The 17270-nt window shown below is 40.0% G+C and overlaps 1 long non-coding RNA gene and 2 pseudogenes across 2 annotated transcripts; 2 read left to right on the top strand and 1 right to left on the bottom strand.

The window, feature by feature from the left end:
• Positions 1–1513: 1513 nt before the first annotated feature.
• Positions 1514–15781, bottom strand: LOC140630438 (uncharacterized). Of its 2 annotated transcripts, XR_012028206.1 has the most exons (7): positions 15633–15781; positions 8729–8833; positions 6222–6383; positions 4525–4706; positions 3882–3961; positions 2459–2500; positions 1514–1839 (listed from the first exon to the last, which is right to left on the bottom strand). It is a non-coding gene; the product is annotated as an uncharacterized lncRNA (long non-coding RNA). The 2 variants fall into 2 exon arrangements; XR_012028207.1 differs by lacking the exon at positions 4525–4706.
• LOC140630436 (large ribosomal subunit protein uL4-like) lies at positions 3592–4928 on the top strand (annotated as a pseudogene).
• Positions 15276–17129, top strand: LOC140630437 (tRNA N(3)-cytidine methyltransferase METTL6-like; annotated as a pseudogene).
• The last annotated feature ends 141 nt before the right edge of the window (positions 17130–17270 follow it).

Raw genomic sequence — 17270 nt, 5'->3', positions numbered from 1 at the left:
TGACATCAAGTCTTCACTTTCTGGGGCCACCCTGGGCCTCACCAGCCTTGATGCTGCTGTGTGCTAGTGTGCTGTGGTCTAAGCACACCTTAGTTTATGACATGTCAACAGACTGTCTACATCATTGAAGTCTACAAATCCTGAGATAAGAATGGGCCTAATCATCCCATTATTGATTCATTCTAAGTTATTTTATGATTCAAAAGAAATTACTTCGCAGAGGGCTCCATATCATGACTCTTTTTATATCTGCCGGTCTCATGGGAGATGTTAAAAGCTTGTGTCCTAAGCCAGCCAGGATATTTGGTAACCCAACCAAGATGTAAATTCCTAGAATTCTATAGTCTCAATTCCCTGTCTCCCATCTGTGTCAAAGAGACCTGGACATTTTTGCAAGTACAAAAATATAAAAATATAAAATACAAATTGATATATATATATATATATATATATATATATATATATATAATTATCACATATATAAAATTACCCATTTTCTCCCTTATCAGTTATTTTTTTTTCCTTATCAGTTATTTTTTTAAAGATTTTATTTGTTTATTCATGAGAGACACAGAAAGAGAGGCAGAGACATAGGCAGAGGGAGAAGCAGGCTCCCCGCAAGGAACCCAATGTGGGACTTGATCCTAGGACCCCGGGATCACACCCTGAGCCAAAGGCAGACGCTCAACCATTGAGCCACCCAGGCGTTCCCCTTATCAGTTATTAAATGCATTTTAAAATGTAGCAAAAATATATTGAAGGGACGCCTGGGTGGCTCAGCGGTTGGGTGCCTGCCTTTGGCCCAGGGCATTGATCCTAGAGACCTGGGATCGAGTCCCGCGTCGGGCTCCCTGCATGAAGCCTGCTTCTCCCTCTGCCTGTGTCTCTGCCTCTCTCTCTGTGTGTCTCTCATAATTAAATAAATAAAATCTTTTTTAAAAAAGATATTGAAAACTACCTATTTAATCAGTAATGAATAAAAACAATGAATGTATGGATAAATTATTAACAAGACTGACTTTAAATTTGCTATCAGTTTTGGTTTCTAACACTGAAGACACTGAATCTCTTTGAGGTAGGCATTTGCTCTGGGACAGAGGAATGGCAGCCAGCATCACTCCCCTTTCCTGTTCTCTCCTTCTTCCACATAAAGGTGAAACACAGGGGCGAAGTCTGGAGCGTTAGCAGCTATGTTGTACTTATGAAGCAAAAGATCTGAGGGTAAAAGCCAACAGTCTAAAAATGTCAGAGTGGAAATACAAAAAAGGCTTGGTCTTTGATGGCATCATTACATAACTAGCTGGATCAGTGCCAGTAACTTCCCACCTCAGGGTTCCTTGTTTTGTGAGAAAAATAAACCTCTATTTCTTTAATCCTCTATTAGGTCTTCTGTGCGTCATAGATGAATGTGGAAAAAAGTTTACTTCTAGTGGTCACATGATATTAGAACTCAAAGTTATTCCTGAACATTTTGAATGTTAAAGTAATACATTAATAGCCTTTATTGGTGACATAGACTGAAGTTTATTTTAGACTTATTATAAACTATTATATATACACTTAGCCAGGACAATAACTTAATTATGTAGTTTGACTTCAAAATGGATAGCAGCTTGTGGACACATCCGCTATGTATGACCTTTTCTCTAGAGAAAACATTCATCTCTATCAGTAGAGCATCGTTAACATGAGCTAGTCGTTGAGACACATAAAAAGCCTCCGGAGATCAGATTGGATATCGCAATTATATTGCTGAAACAGAATTCAACTTGCAAATATAATTATCCTTGGTTGTTAGAATGATCATTTTTCATTTCAAGTCTAATCTGGTCTCTAGGACTTAAAAGTGAGATGAAGAGTCAGAAAGAGGGTTTGGACAATCAGGCCATGCATGACAAAAAGCAACAAAGGCTGGGGTTGGTTAGTACGGACAGGAGAGTATGGAACACTTAAAACTAGCCTTCAGATCTATTAAGGGATACTGTTGAGAAAATGAAAGCCAGCTGTTCTCCATCTTTTATGATGAAAACCTCAAATCAAGTGGGCTTATGCTTTTGCATCTGGGAATCAGATTAGCTAAAAAGAACTCCCTCTTGGAAGGTGAATATTGAATATTCCTTCTGGGATTGAATATTTGGGTAAGATTTAGATCTCACTCTCTGGAGGCAGTGGCTTAAATTTAATTCTGGGACTCCAGAAACAAAACAAAACAAAACAAAACAAAACAAGATAGTTAAATTCTGAGTCTCCTTATATCCTTTGTTAATAAACAAATAAACAGATATGCACAGGATGGGGTCTCCTGTGGTCCCCCACCCCACCCAACAATGCTTGTCATTTACTCTTTAGGGACAACCATGGCTGTAGGCGAGAAGCCAGAAGGCCAAAGTCTCTGTAGGTGGGGGACAGGCCTAGAGCCTTCTGGCTTTCTGCCAGCCCCTAGAGACCTTCTCCTTACCTCAGGTAGGAGGCAAAGCAGCTCCCAGTGGATGCACGATGTCTGGAATTCATTAAACAAAAACCCGAGCTTTACTGTTCTCTCTTTGTACTCATTCTCATCTACAAGAGGATGATGTCTGTGTGGTCCTGCCCAAAGGCAGTGGTGAGGACTGACAAATTTCTCTAGGAGGTTGGTTCTATGATTTCATCAATGTGCATAATGTGTAAGCTCTAGGTTATTTTCCTCTAAGTAAACCTTTCCCAGGACAAACCTTTTCCAGAGCAAACATCTTCCTGGGAAAGGAAAGCAAAAGATTCCTTCTCTTATAAAATGTTCATGGGCCACGCAAGTCTTTAAAAGCATGAGTGCCTGGGTTCCAGTGGACGTCAGTGCACCTGGACTAGAGTATAGAATATGGCAGCTAACTGGCGCCATCTGGAGGGAAAGAGGCATCTGAACCAAAAAGCACAATTTGAAAACCTAACTATAAGGTTCTAGTGACATAAATCTAAACATTATAGGACATTTTCCAAAAAAATGGAATTTCCAAAAAAAAAAAAAAAAAAACAAAAAAAAAAACAAAAAAAAATGGAATTTCCTGCTCCTTTTCTCCTGCCTTCTCTAAAAGCACCTGGGCTTATCACAAGGAGGCTAGGACTCATGTTCACACAGGACCTCAAATTTAGACTTGACATCTCTCTCCCATTTAGGCTATGCACTCAGTCATGGGACGTCATTGTAAAGTGTCACTCTCACCACCAGTTGGCACCACCTGTGCCATGTTAATCATATTTGAAATAAATATTGGGATTATATTGTGTCACAAAGTGTCAGCCACTGATAATTTCTTTTTAAAAATATTTAAATTCAATTTGCCAATATATAGTATAAACACCCAGTATTCATCTCATCATGTGCTTCCTTAATGCCTGTCACTCAGTTATCCCATCCCCCGCCCCCCCCCCCCTCCCCTTATGCAACTCTTTGGTCCTCTGAGTTAAGAATCTCTCTGGTTTGTCTTCCTCTCTAATTTTTCATCACTCAGTTTCCCTCCTTCCCTTATGGTCCCCTGCACTATTTCTTACATTCCACATATGAGTGAGACCATATGATAATTGTCTTTCTCCAACTGACTTATTTCACTCAGCATGATACCTTCCAGTTCCGGCCCTCTCCTCTCCCCGTGATGGCGTGTGCTCGTCCGTTGATACCTGTGTACTCCGAAAAGGGGGAATCATCTGGCAAAAATGTTACTTTGCCTGCTGTGTTTAAAGCTCCCATTCAACCCGATATCGTGAATTTTGTTCACACCAACTTGCGCAAAAACAACAGACAGCCATATGCTGTCAGTGAATTAGCAGGTCATCAAACCAGTGCTGAGTCTTGGAGTACTGGCAGAGCCGTGGCTCGAATTCCCAGAGTTCGAGGTAGTGGGACTCACCATTCTGGCCAGGGTGCTTTTGGAAATATGTGTCGTGGAGGCCGCATGTTTGCACCAACCAAAACCTGGCACCATTGGCACTGTAGAGTGAACACAACACAAAAACGATATGCCATCTGCTCTGCCCTGGCTGCCTCAACCTTACCAGCACTGGTCATGTCTAAAGGTCATTGTATTAAGGAAGTTCCTGAACTTCCTTTGGTGGTTGAAGATAAAGTTGAAGGCTACAAGAAGACCAAGGAGGCAGTTTTGCTTCCTTTTTTTTTTTTTTTTTTTTTTTTTCAGTTTTGCTTCTTAAGAAACTTAAAGCCTGGAATGATATCAAAAAGGTCTGTGCCTCTCAGCAAATGAGAGCTGGCAAAGGCAAAATGAGAAACCGTTGTTGTATCTAGAGCAGGGGACCCTGCATCATCTACAATGAAGACAATGGTATCATCAAGGCCTTCAGAAACATCCTTGGAATTACTTTACTTAATGTAAGCAAACTGAACATTCTGAAACTTGCTCCTGGTGGGCATGTGGGACGTTTCTGCATTTGGACTGAAAGTGCTTTCCCAAGTTAGACGATCTGTATGGCACTTGGCGTTAGGCTGCCTCCCTCAAGAGTAACACCCTTCCCATGCATAAGATGCTTAATACAGACCTTAGCAGAATCTTGAAAAGCCCAGAGATCCAAAGGGCCCTCCGAGCAGCATGCAAGAAGATTCATCGTAGAGTCCTGAAGAAGAATCCACTGAAGAACCTAAGAATCATGTTGAAGCTAAACCCGTATGCAAAGACCATGCACCGGAACACCATTCTTCGCCAGGCCAAGAATCACAAACTCTAGATGGATAAGATGGGAGCAGCCTTAGAAGCCAAATCAGATGAGAAGGGGGTTCCAGGCAAGAAGCCCATGGAAGGAAAGAAAGGAAAGAAGGCTGTTGGTGTGAAAAAGCCAAAGAAACCTTTGGTAGGAAAAAGGCTGCGGCTACCAACAAACCAGCAGCAGACAAGAAACCTGCCAAAAAGAAACCTACCATGGAAGAGAAGAAGCCTGCTGCCTAAAAACTTATATTTGTTTATTCTATAAAAGTCAATCATTTTGGACAGCTAATTTTAAATAAAGACCTGATCAAAAAAAAAAAAAAAAAAAAAAAAACCTTCCAGTTCCAACCACATTGAAGTACATGGTAGGTATTCATCCTTTCTGATGGCTGAGTAATACTCCACATCTTCTTTATCCATTCATCTGTCAAAGGATATTTCAGGTCCTTCCACAGTTTGGCTGTTATGGACATTGTTGCTATGAACATTGGGGTACAGGTGTCCCAGTGTTTCACTACATCAGTATCTATGGGGTAAATACCCAGTAGTGCAATTGCTGGGTCGCAGGGTAGCTCTATTTTTAACTTCTTGAGGAACCTCCACACTGTTTTCCAGATTGGCTGCACCTGCTTGCATTCCCACCAACAGTGCAAGAGGGTTCCCCTTTCTCTGCATCCTTACAAACATTTGTTGTTTTCTGTCTTGTTAATTGTAGCTATTCTCACTGGTGTAAAGAACCACTGATAATTTCCACCAAAATCACCTGGGCATTTCATAAAACTGCAGATGTATTAGGCTTTCTGAAAATGAATTTCTTTCACACTTCATTAGAATTATTACTGTGAGGAAGTAAAACATGTTTTTTATTTTATCCAACATATATATGGCACCATTATGGGTTAGGCACTGTTCTAAGCACTTAACAAATATTAATGTACTGATGTATTAGGTCTTCTCAACAACTCTAGGAACCTAGGTGTCATTATTATCCATCCTTGACTGATTAGGAAACCAAGATGCAGGAAGGTTAAGTAATTCGCCCAAAGTTACATGGCTAGTAAGCATATGACTGATTCAGGCCTTTTTCTTTGTTTGTTTAAAGAAAACACTTCTGGGCAGCCTGGGTGGCTCAGCGGTTTAATGTAGCCTTCTGCCCAGGGCATGATCCTAGAGACCCAGGATCGAGTCCCACATTGGGCTCCCTGCATGGGGCCTGCTTCTCCCTCTGCCAGTGTCTCTGCCGCTGTCTCTCAGAATAAATAAATAAGATCTTTAAAAAAATAAAGAAAACACTTTCATTTTGGCTTTTATGTATTTTTAGTATATTTTTCCTGTTTACATCCAAAAATAGAAAATATGAATATAACTATAGCTGGGTAATGAATGTGGTCTGACATATTAGGAAATGTCCTATTGCTTTGAATAAAGAGAAAGAGCAAAAAGTCACAATAATTAAGAGATACTAAATATTTACTATTTCTTTGCTCTTAAAACTGTAAAAAAAATAGGTTAAAAACAAAATAATAGGAGTACCTGGATGACTCAGTTAAGTGGCTGCCTTTGGCTCAGGTCATGATCCCAGGGTCCTGGGATAGAGCCCCACTTTGGGCTCCCTGCTCAGCAGCTTCTCCCTCTCCTTTTGCAGCTTCTCCCTCTCCTTTTGCAGCTCCCCCTATTTGTGCTCTCTCACTCTCTCTGTCAAACAAATAAAATATTTTTTTAAAAAAGCAAAAGAATAGAAAAAGATCTACCATGTTAATATTAATCAAAAGAAAACTAGCTTGTCTATATGATAATCAGACAAAGTAAATTTCAAAGTAAAGAAGGTCATTTTATAATGATAAATACACCCATTCATCAAGAAGATTCAATAACTTTAAATGTTTTCAAACCTAACAACAAAGATTCAAAATACATGAAGCAAAAACTGACTGAATTGATGGGAGAAATAGGTTAACCTACAGTTTCAAAGAGGTCAACACATCTCTCTCAATAATTGATAGAACAAGCAGACAGAAAACCAGTGAAGATACAGAAAACTTGAACAATACAATCAACCAGCTTGACCTAATTGACATTAATAGAACTACCCATTCAACAGTAGCAGAATATACATGTTTTTCAAATGTATATGGAATATTTGCTTAGCTAGATTATACTATGAACCATTAAACATGTATCAATAAGTTTAAAAGAATTAAAATCATACATAGCATATTCTCTTTCCACATGGGACTATAGTAGAAATCAACAATAGAAAGATAACTACTGGGCAGTCTGGATGGCTCAATGGTTTAGTGCCGCTGTCAGCCCAAGGCTTGATCCTGGAGACCCAGGATCGAGTCCCACATCGGGCTCCCTGCATGGAGCCTGCTACTCCCTCTGCCTGTCTCTGCCTCTCTCTCTGTGTGTGTCTCTCATGAATAAATAAAATCTTTAAGAAAAAAAATGAAAAGCTCTGGAATAGCTTTAAAAAAAAAGATAACTACTGTGAAAATATATAGAATCAAAAGGAAATTAGATAACATGTGAATCAAAGAAGAATCAAAAAGGAAATTAGAAGCATTTTGAGTTGAATAAAAATTAAAACATAACACATTGTAATTAGTGGCAATCTGCCTGAGTGGTATTTTGAAGGAAACTGGCAGTACTAAATTCTTTTTTTTTTTAAAGTTAGTTAGTTATGACACAGAGAGGCAGAGACACAGGCAGAGGGAGAAGCAGGCTCCCTGTGGGTAGCTCCATGTGGGACTGTATCCCCAGACTCCAGGATCACGCCCTGAGCTGAAGGCAAGTGCTAAACCACTGAACCATCCAGGCATTCCTACTAAATTCTTTTATTAGAAAAGAAGAAAAGTCTCAAAGCTGTGACTTTAGCTTGCATTTTACAAATTAAGGGAGAAAGAAGGTAAATTAAACCCAAAGTAGGCAAAAGACACAAACCAATAAATATTATGGTAGAAATCAGTAAAATAGGAAACAAAAAACAACAAAGAACATAAATCAACCTAAAAGCCCATTCTTTGAAACCAATAAAATTGATAAATGTCTAGCCAGACTCATCAGGAAAAGCAAGAGAATATATAGGTGGTATAACTACAGAATTTATAGATATTAAAAGGATAATAAAGAAATTATTAATTACTTTATGCCAAAAAATTAGACCACTTAAACAAAGTGAACAAATTACTTGAAAGATGTAAACTAGGGGCATCTGGGTGGCTCAGTCAGTTAAGCATCTTCTTTCACCTCAGGTCATGATCCCAGGGTCCTGGGATCAAGCCCTGCATGGGCTCCCTGCTCAGCAGAGAGCCGCCTTCTTCTTCTCCCTCTGCCCCTGCTCATGTGCTCTATCTCTTTCTCACTCTGTCTCTCAAATAAATAAATAAATAAAATCTTTTTTTTTAGAGATTTAAATTGCCACAGATCACTAAAGAAGAAATAGATAAGCTAAAAACCATAAAGGCATTTAAAATATGGAAAAGTGTAATTTAATGCCATCCTGCAAAGGAAATTCTAGGCCCAAATGGTTACACTGGTAAATTCTACCAAACATATAAAGAGGTAATAATACCAATTCTACAAAAATTCTTCCAGAAAATTATAAAGAGGAGATTTTTCCCAATTCATTCTATAAGGCTACCATTATTCTGATACCAAATCTAGATAAAGACACTAGAAGAAAACTATAGCTGATTTCCTTCATGAACATGGATGTCAAAATTCTAAACAAAATATTAATGAATCTAATTAACAACATATAAAAGGATAATATACAATGAACAAGTTGGTTTTGTCCTAGGAATGCAAAGTTGATTTAATATTAAAAGTAAATAAGTCAATGTAATACGATAAAAATAATTTACCATATTAACAAATAAAGGCAGAAAAATCATATGCTTATTTCAATAGACACAGAAAAAGCATCTGATAAAATCTAACTTCTATTTCTGATGAAAAACTGATAGCAAATTGGGAATGGCAGGAATTTAGTCGGGTAAGGGGTATCTTTGAAAAATATAAGCTAACATTATACTCACTGACAAGACTGATTGCTTTCCTCCTATGTTCAGGAATAAGAAAAAAACGGTGTCCACTTACACCACTTCTTTTCAGTATTGTAATGGGAGTTCTGAACCAGCACACTAAGCAAGAAAAAGAAGTAACATCTAGATTAAAAAGGAGGAAGCAAAACTGTTTTCATTTGAAAATAGCAGATTTCTATGCAGAAAATCTGAGGGAATCTATAAAATAGCTCCTAGAAGTAATAAATGAGATTAACTATGTATCGATATATGATTGATGTGCAGAAATCAGTTGTATTTCAATATTCCAGCAAAGAACAATTGAACATTAAAAAATAATGCTATTGGGACGCCTTGGTGACTCAGTGGTTGAGCGTCTGTCTGCCTTCGGCTCAGGGCATGATCCCAGTCCAGGGATGGGATCTCACATCGGGCTCCCTGTGAGGAACCTGCTTCTCCCTCTGCCTCTCTCTGTCTCATGAATACAATAAAATAAAATCTTTTTAAAAAGTAATGCTATATACAATAGCACTAAAATTATTAAATACTTAAAGAAAAACCTGGCAAAAGATATTCAACACATGATATTCAAAATTATGAAGTATTGCTAAAAGATATTAAAGAAGGCCCAAATAAATAAAGAATTCATGTGTGGGAAGACTTAATATAGTTAAGACATTACTTCTCTTCAAAGTGAACCATAGATTCAATGCAATCCCAATCAAAATCCCCACACAATTTTTTTGTAGAAATTGATGGGCTGATTCCAAAATTCATATGAAAATGTAAGGGACCTAGAAGAGTAAAAACAATTGAAAAAGAATAACAAAACTAGAAAGCTAACATTATCTTAAGATATAATAAAGTTCTAGTAGTCAAGACAATATGATATTGGTGTAAAGATACACAGATCAGCAAAACAGAGAGCCAAGAAATATATACATACATATATGATCACTGATTTTTGACAAAGGTAGTAAGATTATTCACTGGAGGAAGGATAGTCTTTTCAACAAATGCTGCTGGAACAATTAAATATCCATATGGAAAGACATGAAGGCAGGAAGGGGAGGGAGGAAGGAAGAAGGGGAGGGAGGAAGGAAGAAGGGGAGGGAGCAAGAAAGGGAGGAATAGATGGAGGAAAAAGAAAGGAAGAATGGAGGAAGGAAGGAACAGAGAAAGGAAAGAAGGAAGGAAGGAGGGATGCTGAAAGAGAAACACACACAAACTTTGATCCGTTCCTTTTACATTTTACCATATACAAACATTAACTCAAAATGTATCATAGACATAGATAATATAAAATTGTAAAATTTCTACAAGAAACAATAAAAGAAAAATTTTTAATCTTGGATCAGGCAAGAATTTCTCAGATATACCACCAAAACCACAATCTATACAAGAAAAAAAATTGATAAGTTGGATTTTATCAAAATTAAAAACTTCTATTTTTTGCAAACACTGTTAAGACAATGAAAAGTGGCAGCCTAGTTGCTAGCTTGCAAATTTTGCATCTGTAGGTCATTTATCTGATAAAGGATTTATATCCAGAGTACAGAAAAAAAAATCTCAAAACTTAATAATACAAAAACAACCAGCCCAATAACAAATGGACAAAAGATTTGAACAGATATTTCATCAGAAAAGACAGAAGGATGACAAATAAGCCCATGATAATATGCTCATCATCATAGGCTTCAGGGAATTGAAAATTAAAGTGAGATACCACTACACATCCTTTAGAATGACCAACACTTTAAAGACTGATCATACCAAGTGTTGGCCAGAATGTAAAGAAACTGGAATTCTCATACACCACTGGTGGGAATGTAACATTATAAAATTCCTTTGGAAAACAGTCTGGCAACCTCTTAAAAACTTATGCACCTGGGGCAGCCCTGGTGGCTCAGCAGTTTAGCACCATCTTCAGCCCAGAGCCTGATCCTGGAGACCCCAGATCGGATGAGTCCCACGTTGGGCTCCCTGCATGGACCCTGCTTCACTCTCTGCCTGTGTCTCTGCCTCTCTCTCTCTGTGTCTCTCATGAATAAATAAATAAAATCTTAAAAAAAAATTTATGCACCATATGATCCAGTCATTTCAATTCTAGGTATTTGCCCAAGAGGAAATAAAGCACATGTCCATACAAAGATGTACACACGAATGCTCATATCATCTATATTAATCTTCCATTGTTGCATAATAAATTGCCACAAATTTAACAACTTAACACACATTAAAAAAAAAAACAGGGATCCCTGGGTGGCGCAGCGGTTTAGCGCCTGCCTTTGGCCCAGGGCGCGATCCTGGAAGACCCGGGATCGCATCCCATATCGGGCTCCCGGTGCATGGAGCCTGCTTCTCCCTCTGCCTATGTCTCTGCTTCTCTCTCTCTCTGTAACTATCATAAATAAATAAAGATTTAAAAAAAAACCACATTTATTATTTTGTAGTCCAGGTATGGCCTAGCTGGGTACTCAGGATCTCACAAAGCTGAAGTCAAGGCATTGGCCATGCTGCACTCCTTTCTGGGAGTCAGGCCTTTTCCAAACTCACACAGTTACTGAAAGATTCAATTTCTTTTTGTTTTTTTTTTATAAATTCATTTTTTATTGGTGTTCAAAAGATTCAATTTCTTGCAGTTGCCTACAACTGCAAGGTCCCCCCCTCCCGTTTTTGGTTTTTTTTTTTTTTGCTAGTGGTCACGCAGGGGCTGGTGGTCACGCAGGTCACTCTCAGCTCCTAGAGGTTGCAGGCAGTTCCTGGCCATGCAGCCTTTTTTAGAATATGACAGCTTATGTCCTCAAAGCCATCAGAAGAATCTCTGTCTGCTAAGATGGAATCTTAGATAATGTAACATAATGACAGGAGTGACTATCAAATCACCTTTGTCATATTCCATTGGCTAAAAAGAAATCTTAGGTTTTATTCATACTCATGGGGAGGGGATCATACAAGGGATCACATACAGTGATCATACATGATTTACTGTTAGTCATCTGCAGGTGGATCTGCCACACCAGCTTTTATATTTGTAATATCTCAAGTTGGAAATAACTCAAATGCTCATCAAAAGGTGAATGGATAAGCAAATTGTGGTATATTTGTACGGTGGAATACACGGCAATAAAGATAAATGAATCATATATACAAAACACGAATCAATCTCAAAATAATGCTGAGTGAAAGAAACTGGGCAAAACCAAGTATTTACAGTATGATTCCATTTACATAAAAATGTAAAAAATTCACAATAATCTATAATGACAGAGAGCATATCAGTGATTGCCTGGGAATGAGAAGTGAAGGCAGGAAGTGCCACAAAGAGGTATGAGAAAACTTTGAGGAGTGGCAGATTGGTTCACATTCTTAATATTAGTGATAATTACATGAGTGTCAGAACTTACCAAATTGTACCCTTTAAATATTTCAATTTACTGTATGTCAATCATACCTCACTAAGCCTGTTTTTAAAAAGCTAGCATCTTCTTTCAGAATCAACTCTTTCAAGATATTCCTGCTTGTTAATAAAAGCTTCCCTTTTTATTAATTTTGAATTCATCGATGTACAAATTTTTCAAGTTTATTTTTTAACAGCAGATTCTATGACAGTAATACAGGAGCATTTTTTAATTCAGAATTTTAATTATGTACATAAATAGCAACATGAGAACCAGGAGTTCTAATGCTGGACATTATCTCTAGGTGAAAGGATTTCCGATTAGTCCACTGGTAGTATGGCATCACCCAAGATAACAAGAAGCCTGGTATAGTTTTTCCTGAAGAAGAAAGCCAATTTACTACATTCAGTACTGACTTCTCTGCCATTTTTCTGTAGAAAATGCATGGATTTTCCAATGTTTACCTATAACTGATTAAAATGGGCAGAGCATGGAGCATTCTACTTATTTCCAGGTGAATTCTTCACATTTCCTGGCTTTTGAAAGTTCTCCTTCCACATATCTTCTACGACTATGTATTATAGGAACATTTGTGTAAGGTGGAGAAATTGTGGCAACTATTGGTATGTGAGTCCTACATTATGAAATATCTCTAAGATGTAGTCTGATTGGATTATACTTTCAAGGTTTTGTGGAAGAGTCAGATGGGCAAACAGAAAATTTCAATATAATATAACTGCATATACATATACACATAGGAAGAGAGAGGAAGAGAGAGAGAGAGAGAGAGAGAGAGAGAGAGGCTGAGACTTAGCTCACCCTGGGGTGAGTCTGTGGCACACAGAGAAGGTTTTGTGGAAATCATGAATAGAGTTTTAGGAGGTGAATAGGAGTTTGCCAAGTGAGGAAGGGAAAAGGCATTCCAGACAGAGAAAGTGGCAAAAGCCAAGGTTACATGTGGAGAGGTAAACGGAGTTTGGTAACATTAGACACAATGTGGGAAGTTGTGGTGGATGCGGTTGGAGAGTGTGAGTGAGGGCTGACATGAAGGGCATGATGACCTGGACATTATCTATTAGGCAGAGATTCTCTGAAGAATTTTAGGAAAGTGAATGATGTCATTAAAGAAAAGTATAATCCCATCTGTTGATTAAAAGGGCTTCATAATACAAAGTAATGGTAAGAACAGGAATGAGAAGATGGATTTGAGACATCTAAAAGGTAATATTGCAAGTCTTTTGGTCATAAGACCATAAGACCTTCTGGTGATCAACTGGTCATAAGTGAAGGAGAGAAGTCTATAGCAATCCCCAAGTTTTTATCTTGTGATCATTTCATTAACTGAAAAAGAAACCCAGAGGCAGAAGGTGGAAGCGGAGAAATGAGTTTAAACCAGGCATGTTGGGCGGACCGTGTGCCCTGGGCGGCAGCTGGTCCATGGTCCCAGGGCAGCTGCGGCCCGCTCATAAAAAAATAATAATGAAATAAATAAACCAGGCATGTTGAGTTTCAGATGCATGGGGGACATGGAAGTGAAGATGCTTTTTAAGGCAGGGAGATAAAAGGTCCAAGGATGACAATATGTGTGGGAGGTAAAACTCTGACAGTGGCAACATTTTCCAAGAAAAATATGTCGAGAAAAGCATTGAGCTGAAACCCAAAAGAGCCTTTTACCAAGGGTCAGAGGCGGAAGGGAAATTCCTATTGAGGACCCAGAATGAATGGCCAGAGGTATTAGTAAAGCTAAGTAAACAAACTATGCTGTTCTATTGATGAATGTCTCTATTTCAAAAATTTGTTCCCTACCCCTCCTTCACCCCTCACCCGCTTTTACCCCCAGGTCTTCTGGTTGCAGGAAAAGAAAGCAACAAACTTCTTTGTCCTGAAAGAAAAGGATTAAATGGAAAGAATAAAATACAACATATGACAGCTGATCTCAAGGAAATATTTTTGGTTGACTGTCATGGGTTTAATTTCTTGGTGATTGCTATATATATCTGTTGACAATCTACATGTTTGTCCCCCTATAAAACCACGAGGGAAGGGTCAGAAGCCCAGCCTCCATCAGTATGACTATCAGCAAAATGCATCTTTTGACTACATTCTATAATTTCACTGAGTTATGGGATGGGCCATTCACAATGGCACTTTTTATTGGGTATAAAAATAACTCTAATTGTTATCAAGTTGGATGGGATCATGAAGCTCTTCACTGTATTTTGACATTGACAAAAGGAGGGGAAAATCCGAAATAGCTGCTAGAATTTTGTGGTTGTGGTTGGGAAGGATAATAAAAATCAGGCACTACATCCCTTAGGGCCTTATTGTCTGAACTACCACAGGCAGACTTGAAAACATCTAGCTAGCCAGGGTAGCCCAGACACATATAACAACTTCTTTTTTTTTTCCACAGGAAGCAAAATCCGTTTCCTTAGAAATGAGGGCGAGATCTATTTAACAACTAGATCCAGGGTCAGGCATCTATGTCTCTATATAGACATACATATTCGTATGTACACACATGTGTGGTGTTTGTGGGGAGAGATGTGTGTGTAGGGAGGTGGGCATCAAAACAAGCCTCTTCAAAGGTGAAGCAATAAACATTAAAAAAGAGAGACAGAAGTGATCGATAATATTGACTATAGCTTAGAGGTCCTGTAAGATACGACTGCTATTGAGTTTTCACAATATAGAAGTCTCTGGTGATCCTAGTGAATTTTAAACAAGTAATATAAGCAGAAGATAGATTTTATCATCTGGAACGCAAATGGGAAGTGAACCAAAGAAATAAAGATGGCAAATGAGGGAAGTGGCGGCGGGGGGCGGCGCCATGGCTGAGGGTTCCGCCGGGAGAGGTACCTGAGGCGGGTTTGTCCCCGCGAGGCGGCTCCCCAAGCCGGGCTGAGGGCCGAGGGCTGAGGGGCTGAGGGCTGAGGGCCGAGGGCTGAGGGGCTGAGGGCTGAGGGCCTAGGGCTGAGGGCCGAGGGCCGAGGCCGTCCCCGTCCAGGCGAATGTAAGAACCGACGACGGTGCGCCCGAGAGCGCGGCGAACGAGGGCGACACGGGCCCGGTGGCCAGCGTGAACCGCCCTCCACACGCCCCGGCGGCCGCGGCGGCCTGGTTCCTCCCGAGCGCCCTCATCCGGACGGCTCCGGCCCCGCGCGTCGTCGGCCTCTTCTCCCTGCCGCGTTCCCGGAGGAGCCGGAGCCTCAGCCCCTGGAAAGCGACGCCCCCACTGGTTCGTGAGACCTGTTCCTGGGAGTGCGATCAGAGACTCAGGCCGCCGGGCTTGGCTCCAAATTTCCCCCCCCCCCCCGCGCCCCCAAAGCGAGCCTCGGATCCTTGGGCGACGGTGACCCCACTTGACCGCTGTCGCCCCCGCCCCCTCGGGAAGCTCTCATGGTTAAGTCGCCCCTTGTCGCGCCACCGAACACCGATGAGCGTTTTCTCCCTACGGTTTCTCAGACCATGCTTGGGCCCGTCCTTTTTTAAAACCAAAGCGGTTTCTAATAGTTGACCTGCAGTTCGGGGCGTGAGAGTCCTGGCCGCTGAACGTCAGCCGTCTGAAGGTAGGGACCTTGGTCTTTGCGACCGACCTCTTGTGTAGTGGGCCAGGCTTTGTGTCGAGTCAGCGTCTGAACTGTTTGGTCAAAGAACTGTTCTAGAACCACTAACCCAGCGTCTTAAAAACCGTTCTAAAACCACTAACGGAATCTCCTTTCTCCTGCAAAAGGACCCAGTGCTGCCTGAGAAATCCAATCAGGATTAATCCAATCCTGAGAAACTGCATCTGAAAAAAAACCCTGCCTATGTATGTCTGCAATATCCGCTTGGACCCCTCCGGTTATTCGGGGATGGAGAGTCTTCAGCACCGTTAACAGTAATGCCGTCAGTTGAGGAGATGGCTTCTTTGCAAAGAAAAAGGCTGCAGGCAAGGATTCTCAGCTCTGAAGAAGAAGAGAAATTGAAAAGAGATCAAGCTTTGGTGTCCGACTGTAAGCAGCAAAAACTGGAAAAAGAGGCTCAGAAGAACTGGGACCTTTTTTACAAAAGAAATAGTACTAACTTCTTCAAAGGTAGACACTGGACCACCCGAGAGTTTGAGGATCTCAGATCATGTAGAGAATTTGAAGATCAAAAATTGACTATACTTGAAGCTGGCTGTTGGGACTGTTTATTCCCATTTTTGGAAGATCAGAATATCTTTGCTTATGCCTGTGATTTTTTTCCAAGAGCAGTTGAATATGTCAAGCAAAATCCTTTATATGACTCAGAAAGACACAAGGTGTTCCAGTGTGATCTAACTAAAGATGACCTTCTGGAACATGTGCCCCCAGAATCTATGGGTGTTGTCATGTTGATATTTGTACTCTCTGCTGTTCACCCTGATAAGATGCACCTTGTCTTACAAAATATTTACCAGGCATTGAAACCAGGCAAAAGTGTCTTGTTTCATGACTCTGGGCTGTATGATCACACCATGCTTAGGTTTAAAGCTGGCAGCAAACTTGGGGAAAACTTTTATGCTAGACAAGATGGAACAAGATCATATTTTTTTACTGATGAATTCCTGGCTCGGCTCTTTACGGACACAGATTACGAAGCAGTGGTGAATGAGGGCAGCCCGGGTGGCTCAGTGGTTTAGCAACACCTTTGGCCCAGGGCCTGATCCTGGACACCCTGGATCGAGTCCCACATCGGGCTCCCTGCATGGAGCCTGCTTCTCCCTCTGCCTGTGTCTCTGCCTGCCTTTCTCTCTCTCTCTCTCTCATGAATAAATAAAATCTTAAAAAAAAAGAAGTGGTGAATGAGTATGTGTTTTGTGAGACGGTGAACAAAAAAGAAGGCCTGTGTGTGCTAAGGGATTTTCCTTCAGAGCAAATTCCGAAAATGTCCTAAGAACCCAACTCCATGACCATGGGCTGGGCCACAAATCGTGACCTTTCATGAGGTTGACATTTGTGCCTCTGCTTGAAGAGGAAAGTTTAAAGCCACTATTTTGTATATTTTTATATCTCAACTTTTAAAATGAGTATATATAATTTTTATATTAAAAAGTAGCAAGTGAAAAAAAACGATGGCAAATGATAGACTATTGCCAGTAAACGTAACTGAGAAAATATGAATAATATAGCGTTTGTTTTTGTTTTTTAAAG

This window comes from Canis lupus, chromosome 3 (genome assembly GCF_048164855.1).
Source record: "Canis lupus baileyi chromosome 3, mCanLup2.hap1, whole genome shotgun sequence".
Taxonomy (NCBI): Eukaryota; Metazoa; Chordata; class Mammalia; order Carnivora; family Canidae; genus Canis; species Canis lupus.
This window is presented reverse-complemented; position numbering and strand designations above follow the sequence as displayed.